This window comes from Delphinapterus leucas, chromosome 2, assembly GCF_059928025.1.
Source record: "Delphinapterus leucas isolate spDelLeu-1000000601 "Yukka" chromosome 2, BTC_Dleu_Yukka2, whole genome shotgun sequence".
In the NCBI taxonomy this organism is placed as follows: Eukaryota; Metazoa; Chordata; class Mammalia; order Artiodactyla; family Monodontidae; genus Delphinapterus; species Delphinapterus leucas.
Window position 1 is genome coordinate 15787178 of NC_143130.1, and position 14864 is coordinate 15802041.

The 14864-nt window shown below is 37.9% G+C and overlaps 1 protein-coding gene across 1 annotated transcript in view; it reads right to left on the reverse strand.

Moving 5' to 3' along the window:
• Positions 1 to 14864, reverse strand: part of MALRD1 (MAM and LDL receptor class A domain containing 1) — a 587465-nt gene that overhangs the window by 544640 nt on the left and 27961 nt on the right. The gene's annotated exons all lie outside the window — the stretch shown is intronic.

The following is a 14864-nucleotide window of genomic DNA, read 5'->3' on the forward strand; positions in this document are numbered from 1 at the left end:
ATCAAAAGCTTAATGACAAGCAAAAGCTAAGAGAATTCAGCACCACCATACCAGCTTTACAACAAATGCTAAAGGAACTTCTCAAGGCAGGAAACACAACAGAAGGACAAGACCTACAATAACTAACCCAAAATAATTAAGAAAATGGTAATAGGAACATACATATTGATAACTACGTTAAATGTAAATGGATTAAATGCTCCAACCAAAAGACATAAACTGGCTGAATGGATACAAAAACAAAACCTGTATATATGCAGTCGACAAGAGACCCACTTCAGACCTAGGACACGTACAGACTGAAAGTGAGGAGTGGAGAAAGATATTCCATGCAAATGGAAATCAGAAGAAAGCTGGAGCAGCAATTCTCATATCAGACAAAATAGACTTTAAAATAAAGACTATGACAAGAGACAAAGAAGCACACACATAATGATCAAGGGATCAATCCAAGAAGAAGATATAACAATTGTAAATATTTATGCACCCAACATAGGAGCACCTCTATACATAAGGCAAATGCTAACAGCTATAAAAGGGGAAATCGACAGTAACACAATCGTAGTAGGGGACTTTAACACCACACTTTCACCAATGGACAGATCATCCAAAATGAAAACAAATAAGGAAACACAAGCTTTAAATGATACATTAAACAAGATGGACTTCATTGATATTTATAGGACATTCCATCCAAAAACAACAGAATACACTTTCTACTCAAGCGCTCATGGAACATTCTCCGGGACAGATCATATCTTAGGTCCAAAGTCAAGCCTTGGTAAATTTAAGAAAATTGAAATCGTATCAAGTGTCTTTTCCGACCACAACACTATGAGACTTGATATCAATTACAGGAAAAAATCTGTAAAAAAATACAAACACATGAAGGCTAAACAATACACTACTAAATAACCAAGAGATCACTGAAAAAATCAAAGAGGAAATCAAAAAATACCTAGAGACAAATGACAATGAAAACACGATGATCCAAAACCTATGGGATGGAGCAAAAGCAATTCTAAGAGCGAATTTTACAGCAATACAATCCTACCTCAAGAAACAAGAAACATCTCGAATAAACAACCTAAACTTACACCTAAAGCAATTAGAGAAAGAAGAACAAAAAAACCTCGAAGTTAGCAGAAGGAAAGAAATCATAAAGAACAGATCAGAAATAAGTGAAAAAGAAATGAAGGAAACAATAGAAAAGATCAGTAAAACTAAAAGATGGTTCTTTGAGAAGATAAACAAAATTGATAAACCATTAGCCAGACTCATCAAGAAAAAAAGGTAGAAGACTCAAATCAATAGAATTAGAAATGAAAAAGGAAAAGCAACAATTGACAATGCAGAAATACAAAGGATCATGAGACATTACTACAACAATATGCCAATAAAATGGACAACCTGGAGGAAATGGACAAATTCTTGGAAAAGCACAACCTCCCGAGACTGAACCAGGAAGAAACAGAAAATATAAACAGACCAATCACAAACACTGAAATTGAAACTATGATTCAAAATCTTCCAACAAACAAAAGCCCAAGACCAAATGGTTTCACAGGTGAATTCTATCAAACATTTAGAGAAGAGCTTACACCTATTCTTCTCAAACTCTTCCAAAATACAGCAGAGGGAGGAATACGCCCCAACTCATTCTATGAGGCCACCATCACCCTGATACCAAAACAAAGATGTCACAATGATGTCAAAAAGAAAGACAATGATGTCACAAGGAAAGAAAACTACAGGCCAATAGCACTCATGAACACAGATGCAAAAATCCTCAACAAAATACTATGAAACAGAATCCAACAACACATTAAAAGGATCATACACAATGATCAAGTGGGGTTTATCCCAGGAATGCAAGGATTCTTCAATATATGCAAATCAATCAATGTGATACACCATATAAACAAATTGAAGGAGAAAAACTATATGATCATCTCAACAGATGAAAAAAAGCTTTCAACAAAATTCAACAACCATTTATGATAAAAACCTTACCCAAAGTAGTTATAGAGGGAATTTACCTCAACATAATAAAGTCCATATATGAAAAACCCACAGCCAACTTCATTCTCAATGGTGAAAAACTCAAAGCATTTCCTCTAAGATAAGGAACAAGACAAGGTTGTCCACTCTCACCACTATTATTCAACATAGCTTTGGAAGTTTTAGCCACAGCAATCAGAGAAGAAAAAGAAATAAAAGGAATCCAAATAGGAAAAGAAGTAAATCTACCACTGTTTGCAAATGACATGATACTATACATAGAAAATCCTAAAGATGCTACCAGAAAACTACTAGAGCTACTCAATGAATTTGGTAAAGTAGCAGGATGCAAAATTAACGCACAGAAATCTCTTGCATTCCTACACACTAATGATGAAAAATCTGAAAGTGAAATTAAGGAAACACTCACATTTACCATTGCAATAAAAAGAACAAAATACTTAGGAATAAACCTACCTAAGGAGACAAAAGACCAGTATTCAGAAAACTATAAGACACTGATGAAAGAAATTAAAGATGATACAAACAGATGGAGAGATATACCATGATCTTGGACTGGAAGAATCAACAGCGTGAAAATGACTATACTACCCAAAGCAATCTACTGATTCAGTGCAATCCCTATCAAACTACCAATGGCATTTTTCATGGAACTAAGACAAAATATCTTAAAATTTGTATGGAAACACAAAAGACCCCAAATAGCCAAAGAAATCTTGAGAAAGAAAAACAGAGCTGGAGGAATCAGGCTCCTGGACTTCAGACTATGCTACACAGCTACAGTTATCAAGACAGTATGGTACTGGCACAAAAACAGAAATATAGATCAATGGAACAGGATAGAAAGCCCACAGGTAAACCCATGCACATATGATCACCTTATTCGTGATAAAGGAGGCAAGAATATAAAATGGAGAAAAGGCAGCCTCTTTAATAACTGGTGCTGGGAAAACTGGACAGCTACATGTAAAAGAATGAAATTAGAACACTCCCTAACACCATACACAAAAATAAATTCAAAATGGATTAAAGACCTAAATGTAAGGCCAGACACTAGAAAACTCTTAGAGGAAAACATAGACAGACCAGTCTATGACATAAATCACTGCAAGATCCTTCTTGACCCACCTCCTAGAGAAAAGGAAATAAAAACAAAAATAAACAAATGGGACCTAATTAAACGTAAAAGCTTTTGCACAGCAAAGGAAACCATAAACAAGACAAAAAGACAACCCTCAGAATGGGAGAAAATATTTGCAAATGAAGCAACTGACAAAGGATTAATCTCCAAAATATATAAGCAGCTCATGCAGCTCAGTATCTAAAAAACAATCCAGTCCAAAAATGGGCAGAAGACCTAAATAGACATTTCTCCAAAGAAGATATACAGACTGCCAACAAACACATGAAAGGATGCTCACCATCATTAATCATTAGAGAAATGCAAATCGAAACTACAATGAGGTATCACCTCACACCAGTCAGAATGGGCATCATTAAAAAATCTAGAAACAATAAATGCTGGAGAGGGTGTGGAGAAAACGGAACCCTCTTGAACTGCTGGTGGGAATGTAAATTGATACAGCCACCATGGAGAACTGCATGGAAAGTCCTTTAAAAACTACAAATAGAACTACCATATGACCCAGCAATCTCACTACTGGGCATATACCCTGAGAAAACCATAATTCAAAAAGAGGCATGTACCAAAAATGTTCATTGCAGCTCTATTTACAATAGCCAGGACATGGAAGCAACCTACGTGTCCATCAACTGATGAATGGATAAAGAAGATGTGGCACATATATACAATGGAATATTACTCAGCCATAAAAGAAACGAAATTGATTTATTTGTGGTGAGGTAGATGGACCTAGTGTCCATCATACAGAGTGAAGTAAGTCAGAAAAACAAATATTGTACGCTAATACATATATTTGGAATCTTAAAAAAAAAATGGTTCTAAAGGGCCTAGGGGCAGGACAGGAATAAAGACGCAGACATAGAGAATGGACTTGAAGACACAGGGAGGGGGAAGGGTAAGCTGGGACGAAGTGAGAGAGTGGCATGGACATATATACACTACCAAATGTAAGATAGATAGCTAGTGCGAAGCAGCCGCATAGCACAGGGAGATCAGCTCGGTGCTTTGTGACCACCTAGAGGGGTGGGAAGGGGAGGGTGGGAGGGAGGGAGACGCAAGAGGGAAGAGAGATGGGAACATATGTATATGTATAACTGATTCACTTTGTTATAAAGCAGAAACTAACACACCACTGTAAAGCAATTATACTCCAATAAAGATGTTTTTAAAAATAATAAAATAAACAAGCAACAAACATGAGACAAATTCCCTTCACATCAAACATTTTAAGAGAAGATGGCTTTTGAAGCGAAGCTTAGGGCTCAGAACACTTGATTTAAATCTTAGAGGAAACTTTGATGGTAGGTGAATAATGGACATAAACTCACTTGGATTACACTAGTAACTACACGAACAGAAACCCTTGTAGTTATATTTACCGTGTGAAAGTTTTCTTAATTAGTAGTACACATTCAACATTATTTCTCAAGTAAACACGTGAAACACAAAAAGATGACAGTAATCTTTTCTCCATGTGTCCACACTGTTAGTATTCTTGAATTAAAGATAAAATGTCTCTCATGTTATGATTTTGCAAAGTTTGAGAGTAACATTAAGTTAATAGTTTATTATTAGTAGTAACATCTTCTGTTCATATTAATAAAGCCTATTGTTTCTGAATAGGAGAGTGGTGAGAACTCTCTGGCATTTCTAAATGGAATATCGAAGAAATAACAAGTACATAGTAGCATATTAAAACTGCTTCAGTATCTTTTTAAAATTCAGGCACTGACTTCTCAAGGATCCAGACATTCAACTTGAAAACCATAGTCGGTGATATAATTAGTAACATAGTATTCATTACTTCCTACCCATAAAACCAGTAGGTGAACTCCCTTCAAGAGCCAGAAAAAAAACATGGATGAGGGAATTTTTCACTTGAATTTGAGACTAAATTTTTGCTGTACATTTAGCCTATATTCTTTGCTTCTATGAATATTTGAAGAAAATAGTAAAATTAATTGCTTATATCTGCAATTTTGAGAAATGTGATTGCAGTTAATCAACACCACGTAATGCAGAGTAATGTTTCATCTAACACAGCAGACAAAAGAATATTTAATGAGTCACATTAGATCTGACCAAATCTAGAGGTTGGAATTTTTTTTCTATATTTTATAAATCCTTATACTGCTTTAACATGATACAAAATTATCACGGCTCAGTGACTAAATGAGTGAGATCTGAAATCAAACTATCCTATGTTCTAATCTTGTATGGGATTTGGTAGGTTATTTTCATTCTCTAAAGCTCATAATACAAATGTGAACAGTGGGGTAAATTATAGTTCAGAGGACTGCCGTGAAGGGTCAGTAAGATAATATACATGAAGGACCAAATGCAGTGCTTTACACATAGTAAGTGATCAATCAATGCTAGATGCTATTCCTTAAACATCTCCAGAAACTTTCTGAAATACTGCCATCTTTGTGGACTAAATGTGTAAACACCATTCCTTGTTTATTCTCTCAGAAATTAACATATGATTCAGGTTTATTAAGAAATGGACCTAGTCCTTTACAGATGAAGGTGACAAAGCCCACACACAGGAGCCAGATCCAGAGGCTTTCTCAGAAACCCATGCTAAGCCAGGGTCCAGCTGGGATAAAAAGCTACTATTTGGGTATTTCTAAAGGAAGCACAAACGGCTTTAAAACTATCAGAAGGCAGAATGGAGGAGAAATTGCAAAACACAGAAGAATTCTCGGAGGCTGTAAATTGATGAGGTGGCAGCTATTGCCTGGAGACGCTGATTACAAAATGGCCTCAAATAAGCCTCTTGCTAAAGCTTTTTAGCAAAGAGCTACTACATGGTGGCAGACAATATTCCAAGCACAGCACATCTCTGTGGCCCAGCTCAACAAAAGCAAATGAACATCTGTTCACTTGCTGACAGGACAGAACTAAAACATACCTGCAATCTTAAAGACTGGTGTAGCCAAAGGATCCCAAGAGAGTCATAGGGTTTCCTGATTTTTTACAAAGCCTTTAAGGTACAAGCACTGTTTTCATGTCAGCAATAAAGTATTTTGAGAAACAAATTAATATGCTACACGTGCATCTGCTTTGGTTGAAGATACTGCTGCATTTTCAAGTGTGCAGGTGGATAACCTCGCTGCCTCTGCTGAAGCTGAAATGCCCTGGAGATAATATATTTGGGAATTTTAAGTTTTACGTTTATCTACTACACATATTTAATCATCAACACCCGTAGTATGCTACTTGGGAATGGACAGCTGAGAAAAGCAAAGGAGTTATTTTAAAAGGTTTAACCTACAAGCACCAAGTTTCTCCTCTGCTCAGCATCAAATCTCCGTTGTGCTACTAATAAAGACCTTGACTGAAGGACAGAGACAGTTAAATATAAGAAGGCACAATGCGTGACAAAGACAGCTTAAGACTCTTTTACCATCCACTCTGTTTCAAAGTTGGAAAAGATGTATAAATACTGATAAAGTTTATACATAGACAAGAGTCCCATCTCAGTCCTTAAAGTTTAGACAAGTATGCAGAGGGACTTTAGCAAGCTCATCCTTCAGCATCTAGTCAATGTGACTCAGTCCCTTCAAAGGCACCCTTGGCTCTGTTTTGTTGCTCTTGTTGTTATTGAAAAAAGAGAGAGACACAGGGATGTAAAACAAAATCATAAGAAATAAACTAGAAACTTCTCTATAGTAATTAATGACACCTGAACATCCACAACAAATTGGATGCATCATTGGTGGCTGGGGTTCTCATTCTGCACAGCACTCGCCACTAAAGGCAGGGACACAGGGTGTCTCAGCCCCATGCCTGATCAATCCCTCACAGAAGGACTTAAATGCCTGATGGCTTAAAATACCACCTTTCACCCCCATATACACCAATAATATTGGATTTCAAGAGAGTACAATGCCTCAAATGACAGAATTATGTTTCCCACTACACAGTTCTGTTCTCCTTAAGTCCTATCATCTAGGATTCACTTAACTGCCTACTAAGTGATTTTCTTTCATCTTCTTTGGAACCCCATTTAATTTTACAAAACCCTGAAAATTCCAAACTTCAGTGATTTTATGACAGATCAATTAAGAAAATGTGCCATTCTTATAGTTTATAATTCAATTTTTATAATAGAGGTCCTGCTCATTCTCCCATCTTCCCTCTGCGCCACTCAAAATTCAATCCAATTCAATCTCTATATTCAGGCAATTGCTAAATCCATCAAATATCAAATGATTTTCTATTTCGTATCAAAATTATAAAATATTATACTATTCTAATAATAGATGCTAAAAGAAACCTACTTGGGTTAATTTGGCTCACGAACCAGGTTTAAAAAGCAAATTTGGAGAGATAGCTTCAAGATGGCAGAGGAGTAGGACATAGAGATCACCTACCTCCCCACAAATGCATCAAAAATACATCTACACGAGGAACAGTTCCTACAGAACACGTACTGAACGCTGGCAGAAGACCTCAGGCTCCCAAAAGGCAAGAAACTCCCTACGTAGCTGGGTAGGGCAAAAGAAAAATGAAAAGAACAGAGACAAAAGAACAGGGATGGGACCTGCATCTCTGGGAGGGAGCTGGGAAGAAGGAAAAGTTTCCACACACTAGGAAGCCCCTTCACTGGAGGAGATGGGGGTTGGGCAGGGGGGAAGCTTCGGAGCCATGGAGGAGAGCACAGCAACAGGTGTGCAGAGGGCAAAGTGAAGACATTCTCGCACAGAGGATCGCTGCTGACCAGCACTCACCAGCCTGAGGGGCTTCTCTGCTCACCCACCGGGGCGGGCGGGGGCTGGGAGCTGAGGCTCGGGCTTCGGAGATCAGATTCCAGGGAGAGGACTGGGGTTGGCTGCGAGAACACAGCCGGAAGGGAGCTAGTGTGCCACAGCTACCCGGGACGTAGTCCAAGACTACCTACCCGGGAGGCAGTCCAAGAAAAGTCTGGACCTGCCTAAGGGGCAAGAGACCATTGCTCCAGGGTGTGCGAGGAGAGGGGATTCAGAGCACCGCCTAAATGAGCTCCAGAGATGGGCATGAGCCACAGCTATCAGCGCGGACACCAGAGACAGACATGAAATGCTAAGGCTACTGCTGCAGCCACCAAGAAGCCTGTGTGCAAGCACAGGTCACTATCCACACGTCCCCTGCCGGGAGGCTGTGCAGCCTGCCACTGCCAAGGTCCCATGATCCAGGTACAACTTCCCCAGGAGGACACACAGCATGCCTCAGACTATTGCAACATCACGCCAGCCTCTGCCACCATAGGCTCACCCTGCATTCGGTACCACTCCCTCCCCCTGGCCTGAGTGAGCCAGAGCCCCCGAATCAGCTGCTACTTTAACCCCGTAATGTCTGGGTGGGGAACAGAAGCCCTCAGGTGACCTACATAAAGAGGCGGGTCCAAATCCAAAGCTGAACCCCAGGAGCTGTGCGAAAAAGGAAGAGAAAGAGAAATCTCTCTGTGCAGCCTCAGGAGCAGTGGATTAAATCTCCACAATCAAATTGATGTACCCTGCATCTGTGGAATAACTGAATAGACAACGAATCACCCCAAAATTGAGCTGATGGGCTTTGGGAGCAACTGTTGACTTGGGGTTTGCTTTCTGCATCTAATTGTTTCTGGTTTTATGTTTATCTCAGTTTAGTATTTAGAGCTTATTATCACTGGTACATTTATTGATTTGGTTGCTCTCCTCCTTTTTTTATATATATATATTTTTCCTTTTTTCCCCTTTTGTGAGTGTGTATGTGGATGCTTCTTCGTGTGATTTTGTCTGTGTAGCTTTGCTTTTACCATTTGTCCTGGGGATCTGTTTGTCTGCTTTTTGGTTTTTTGTTTGTTTATTTGTTTTTTAGTATAGTTTTTAGCGCTTATCATTGGTGGATTTGTTTTTAGTTTGGTTGCTCTCTTCTTTCTTTCTATTTCTTTTATATTTTTATTTTTAATAATTTTTTTTGTATTTTATTGTAATAACTCTATTTTCTCCTCCCTCCCTCCCTTCCTTTCTTTCTTTCTTTCTCTCCCTTTTCTTCTGAGCTGTGTGGCTGACAGGGCCTTGGTGCTCCAGCTGGGGGTCAGGCCTGAGCCTCTGAGGTGGGAGAGCCAACTTCAGGAAACTGGTCCACCAGAGACCTCCCGGCCACACGTAGTATCAAATGACAAAAGCTCTCTCAGAGATCTCTGTCTCAATGTGAAAACCCAGCTCCACTCAACGACCAGCAAGCTACAGTGATGGACAACCTATGCCAAATAACGAGCAAGACAGGAACACAAACACACCGATTAGCAGAGAGGCTGCCTAAAATCATAATAAGTTCACAGACACCCCAAAACACACCACCAGACGTGGACCTGCCCACCAGAAAGACAAGATCCAGCCTCATCCATCAGAACACAGGCACCAGTCCCCTCCATCAGGAAGGCTACAAAACCCACTGAACCAACATTACCCACTGGGGGAAGGCACCAAAAACAACAGGAAAAACGAACCTGCAGCCTGCAAAAAGGAGACCCCAAACACAGTAAGTTAAGCAAAATGAGAAGACAGAGAATTACACAGCACATGAAGAAGCAAGGTAAAAACCCACCAGACAAAACAAATGAAGAGGAAACAGGTAGTCTAAATGAAAAACAATTCAGAGTAATGATAGTAAAGGTGATCTAAATCTTGGAAATAGATTGGAGAAAATACAAGAAACGTTTAACAAGGACCTAGAAGAACTAAAGAGCAAACAAACAATGGTGAACAACACAATAAATGAAACTAAAAATTCTCTAGAAGACATCAATAGCAAAATAACTGAGGCAGAAGAAGAGATAAGTGACATGGAAGATAAAATAGTGGAAATAACTACCACAGAGCAGAATAAAGAAAAAAGAATTAAAAGAATTGAGGACAGCCTCAGAGACCTCTGGGACAACACTAAATGCACCAACATTCGAATTATAGGGGTCCCAGAAGAAGAACGAAGGGACTGAGAAAATATTTGAAGAGATTATAGTTGAAAACTTCCCTAGCATGGGTAAGGACTGTCAATCAAGTTGAGGAAGTAGAGAGTCCCATACAGGATAAATCCAAAGAGAAACATGCCAAGACACATATTAATCAAATTATCAAAAACTAAATACAAGGAAAAAACATTAAAGGCAGCAAGGAAAAAGCAACAAATAACATACAAGGGAATCCCATGAGGTTAACAGCTGATCTTTCAGCAGAAACCCTACAAGCCACAGGGGAGTGGCATGACATATTTAAAGTGATGAAAGAGAAAAATCTATAACAAAGATTACTCTACCCAGCAAGGATCTCATTCAGATTCGATGGAGAAATCAAAAGCTTAATGACAAGCAAAAGCTAAGAGAATTCAGCACCACCATACCAGCTTTACAACAAATGCTAAAGGAACTTCTCAAGGCAGGAAACACAACAGAAGGACAAGATCTACAATAACTAACCCAAAATAATTAAGAAAATGGTAATAGGAACATACATATCGATAACTACCTTAAATGTAAATGGATTAAATGCTCCAACCAAAAGACATAGACTGGCTGAATGGATACAAAAACAAAACCTGTATATATGCGGTCTACAAGAGACCCACTTCAGACCTAGGACACATACAGACTGAAAGTGAGGGGATGGAAAAAGATATTCCATGCAAATGGAAATCAGAAGAAAGCTGGAGTAGCAATTCTCATATCAGACAAAATAGACTTTAAAATAAAGATTATTACAAGAGACAAGCACACAACATAATGATCAAGGGATCAATCCAAGAAGAAGATTTAACAATTGTAAATATTTATGCACCCAACATAGGAGCACCTCAATACATAGGGAAAATGCTAACAGCCGTAAAAGGGGAAATCGACAGTAACACAATCGTAGTAGGGGACTTTAACACCTCATTTACACCAATGGACAGATCATCCAAAATGAAAATAAATAAGGAAAGAGAAGCTATAAATGACACAATAGAACAGATAGATTTAATTGGTATTTATAGGACATTCCAGCCAGAAAAAGCAGATTACACTTTCTTCTCAAGTGCGCACGGATAATTCTCCAGTATAGATCACATCTTGGGTCACAAATCAAGCCTCAGTAAATTTAAGAAAACTGAAATCATATCAAGCATCTTTTCTGACCACAAAACTATGAGATAAGAAATGAATTACAGGGAAAAAAACGTAAAAAAAACACAAACATGCAGAGGCTCAACAATACGTTACTAAATAACCAAGAGATCACTGAAGAAATCAAAGAGGAAATCAAAAAATACCTAGAGACAAATGACAATGAAAACACAATGATCCAAAACCTGTGGGATGCAGCAAAAGCAGTTCTAAGAGGGAAGTTTATAGCTATACAAGCCTACCTCAAGAAACAAAAAAAATCTCAAATAAACAATCTAAACTTACATCTAAAGGAACTAGAGAAAGAAGAACAAACAAAACCCAAAGTTAGCAGAAGGAAAGAAATCAAGATCAGAGCAGAAATAAATGAAATAGAAACAAAGAAAACAATAGCAAAGATCAATAAAACTAAAAGCTGGTTCTTTGAGAAGATAAACAAAATTGATAAACCATTAGCCAGATTCATCAAGAAGAAGAGGGAGAGGACTCAAATCAATAAAATTAGAAATGAAAAAGGAGAAGTTACAACAGACACCATAGAAATACAAAGCATCCTAAGAGACTACTACAAGCAACTCTATGCCAATAAAATGGACAACCTGGAAGAAATGGACAAATTCTTAGAAAAGTATAACCTTCCAAGACTGAACCAGGAAGAAACAGAAAATATGAACAGACCAATCACAAGTAATGAAATTGAACTCTGCGATTAAAAATCTTCCAACAAACAGAAGTCCAGGACCAGATGGCTTCACAGGTGAATTCTATCAAACATTTAGAGAAGAGTTAACACCCATCCTTCTCAAACTCTTCTAAGAAACTGCAGAGGAAGGAACACTCCCAAACTCATTCTATGAGGCCACCATCACCCTGATACCAAAACCAGACAAAGATACTACAAAAAAAGAAAATTACCAACCAATATCACTGATGAATATAGATGCAAAATTACTCAAAAAAATACTATCAAACAGAATCCAACAACACATTAAAAGGATCATACACCACGATCAAATGGGATTTATCCCAGGAATGCAAGGATTCTTCAATATATGCAAATCGATCAATATGATACACCATATTAACAAACTGATGAATAAAAACCATATGATCATCTCAATAGATGCAGAAAAAGCTTTTGACAAAATTCAACACCCATTTATGATAAAAACTCTCCAGAAAGTGGGCACAGAGGGAAACTACCTCAACATAATAAAGGCCATATACAACAAACCCACAGCAAACATCATTCTCAATGGTGAAAAACAGAAAGCATTTCCTCTAAGATCAGAAACAAGACAAGGATGTCCACTCTCACCACTATTATTCAACATAGTTTTGGGAGTCCTAGCCATGGCAATCAGAGAAGAAATAAAAGGAATACAAATTGGAAAAGAAGAAGTAAAACTGTCACTGTTTGTAGATAACATGATACCATACATAGAGAATCCTAAAAATGCCACCAGGAAACTACTAGAGCTAATCAATGAATTTGGTAAAGTTGCAGGATACAAAATTAATGCACAGAAAACCCTTGCATTCCTATACACTAATGATGACAAATCTGAAAGAGAAATTAGGGAAACACTCCCATTTACCACTGCAGCAAAAACAATAAAATACCTAGGAATAAACCTACCCAGGGAGACAAAAGACCTGTATGCAGAAAACTATAAGACACTGATGAAAGAAATTAAAGATGATACCAACAGATGGAGAGATATACCATGTTCTTGGATTGGAAGAATCAATATTGTGAAAATGACTATACTACCCAAAGCAATCTACAGATTCAATGCAATCCCTATCAAATTACCAATGGCATTTTTTATGGAACTAGAACAAATCGTCTTAAAATTTGTATGGAGACACAAAAAACCTGAATAGCCAAAGCAGTCTTGAGGGAAAAAATGGAGCTGGAGGAATCAGACTCCCTGATTTCAGACTATACTACAAAGCTACAGTAATCAAGACAATATGGTACTGGCACAAAAACAGAAACATAGATCAATGGAACAAGATAGAAAGCCCAGAGATAAACCCACACACCTACGGTCAACTAATCTATGACAAAGGAGGCAAAGATACACAATAGAGAAAAAACAGTCTCTTCAATAAGTGGTGCTGGGAAAACTGGACAGCTACATGTAAAAGAATGAAATTAGAACATTCCCTAACACCATACACAAAAATAAACTCAAAATGGATTTGAGACCTAAATGTAAAACCAGACACTATAAAACTCTTAGAGGAAAGCATAGGAAGAATGCTATTTGACATAATTCACAGCAAGATCTTCTCTGATCCACCTCTTAGAGTAATGGAAATAAAAACAAAAATTAAAAAATGGGACGTAATGAAACTTCAAAGCTTTTGCACAGCAAAGGAAACCATAAACAAGATGAAAATACAACCCTCAGAATGGGAGAAAATATTTGCAAACGAATCAATGGACAAAAGATTAATCTCCAAAATATATAAACAGCTTATGCAGCTCAATACTGAAGAAACAAACAACCCAATCCAAAAATGGGCAGAAGATCTAAATAGACATTTCTCAAAGTAAGATATACAGATTGGCAACAAACACATGAAAGGATGCTCAACATCACTAATCATTAGAGAAATGCAAATCAAAACCGCAATGAGGTTATCACCTAATCCCAGTCAGAATGGCCATCATAAACAAATCTACAAACAATAAATGCTGGAGAGGGTGTGGAGAAAAGGGAACCCTCTTGCACTGCTGGTTGGTATGTAAATTGATACAGCCACTATGGAGAATACTAAGGAGGTTCCTTTAAAACCTAAAAATAGAACTACCATATGATCCAGCAATCCCACTCCTGGGCATATACCCTGAGAAAACCATAAATCAAAAAGAGTCATGTACCAGAATGCTCTATGTATAATAGCCAGGACATCAAGCAACCTAAGTGTCCATCAACAGATGAATGGATAAAGAAGATGTGGCATATATATACAATGGAATATTCTCAGCCATAAAAAGAAATGAAATTGGGTTACTTGTAGTGAGGTAGATGGACCTAGAGACTGTCATACAGAGTGAAGTAAGTCAGAAAGAGAAAAACAATTGTCGCATTCTAACACATATATATGGCATCTAAAAAAAACAAAACAATGGTTCTGACGAACCGAGGGCAGGACAGGAATAAAGACGCAGATGTAGACAATGGACTTGAGGACACAGGGAAGGGGAAGCTGGGACAATGTGAGAGAGTGGCATGGACATATATACACTACTAAATGTAAAATAGATAGCTAGTGGGAAGCATCCACATAGCACAGGGAGATCAGCTCGGTGCTTTGTGACCACCTAGAGGGGTGGGATAGGGAAGTGGGGAGGGAGACGCAAGAGGTAGGGGATGTGGGGATATATGTATATGTATAGCTGATTCACTTTGTTATACGGCAGAAACTAACACACCATTGTAAAGCAAGTACACTCCAATAAAGATTTAAAATTTTTAAAAAAAGCAAATTCGTTCAGAATAAAATGCTGTAGGATCCCATTTTTACTGGAAAATTTTGCTTGGCTGTCCAAAATGT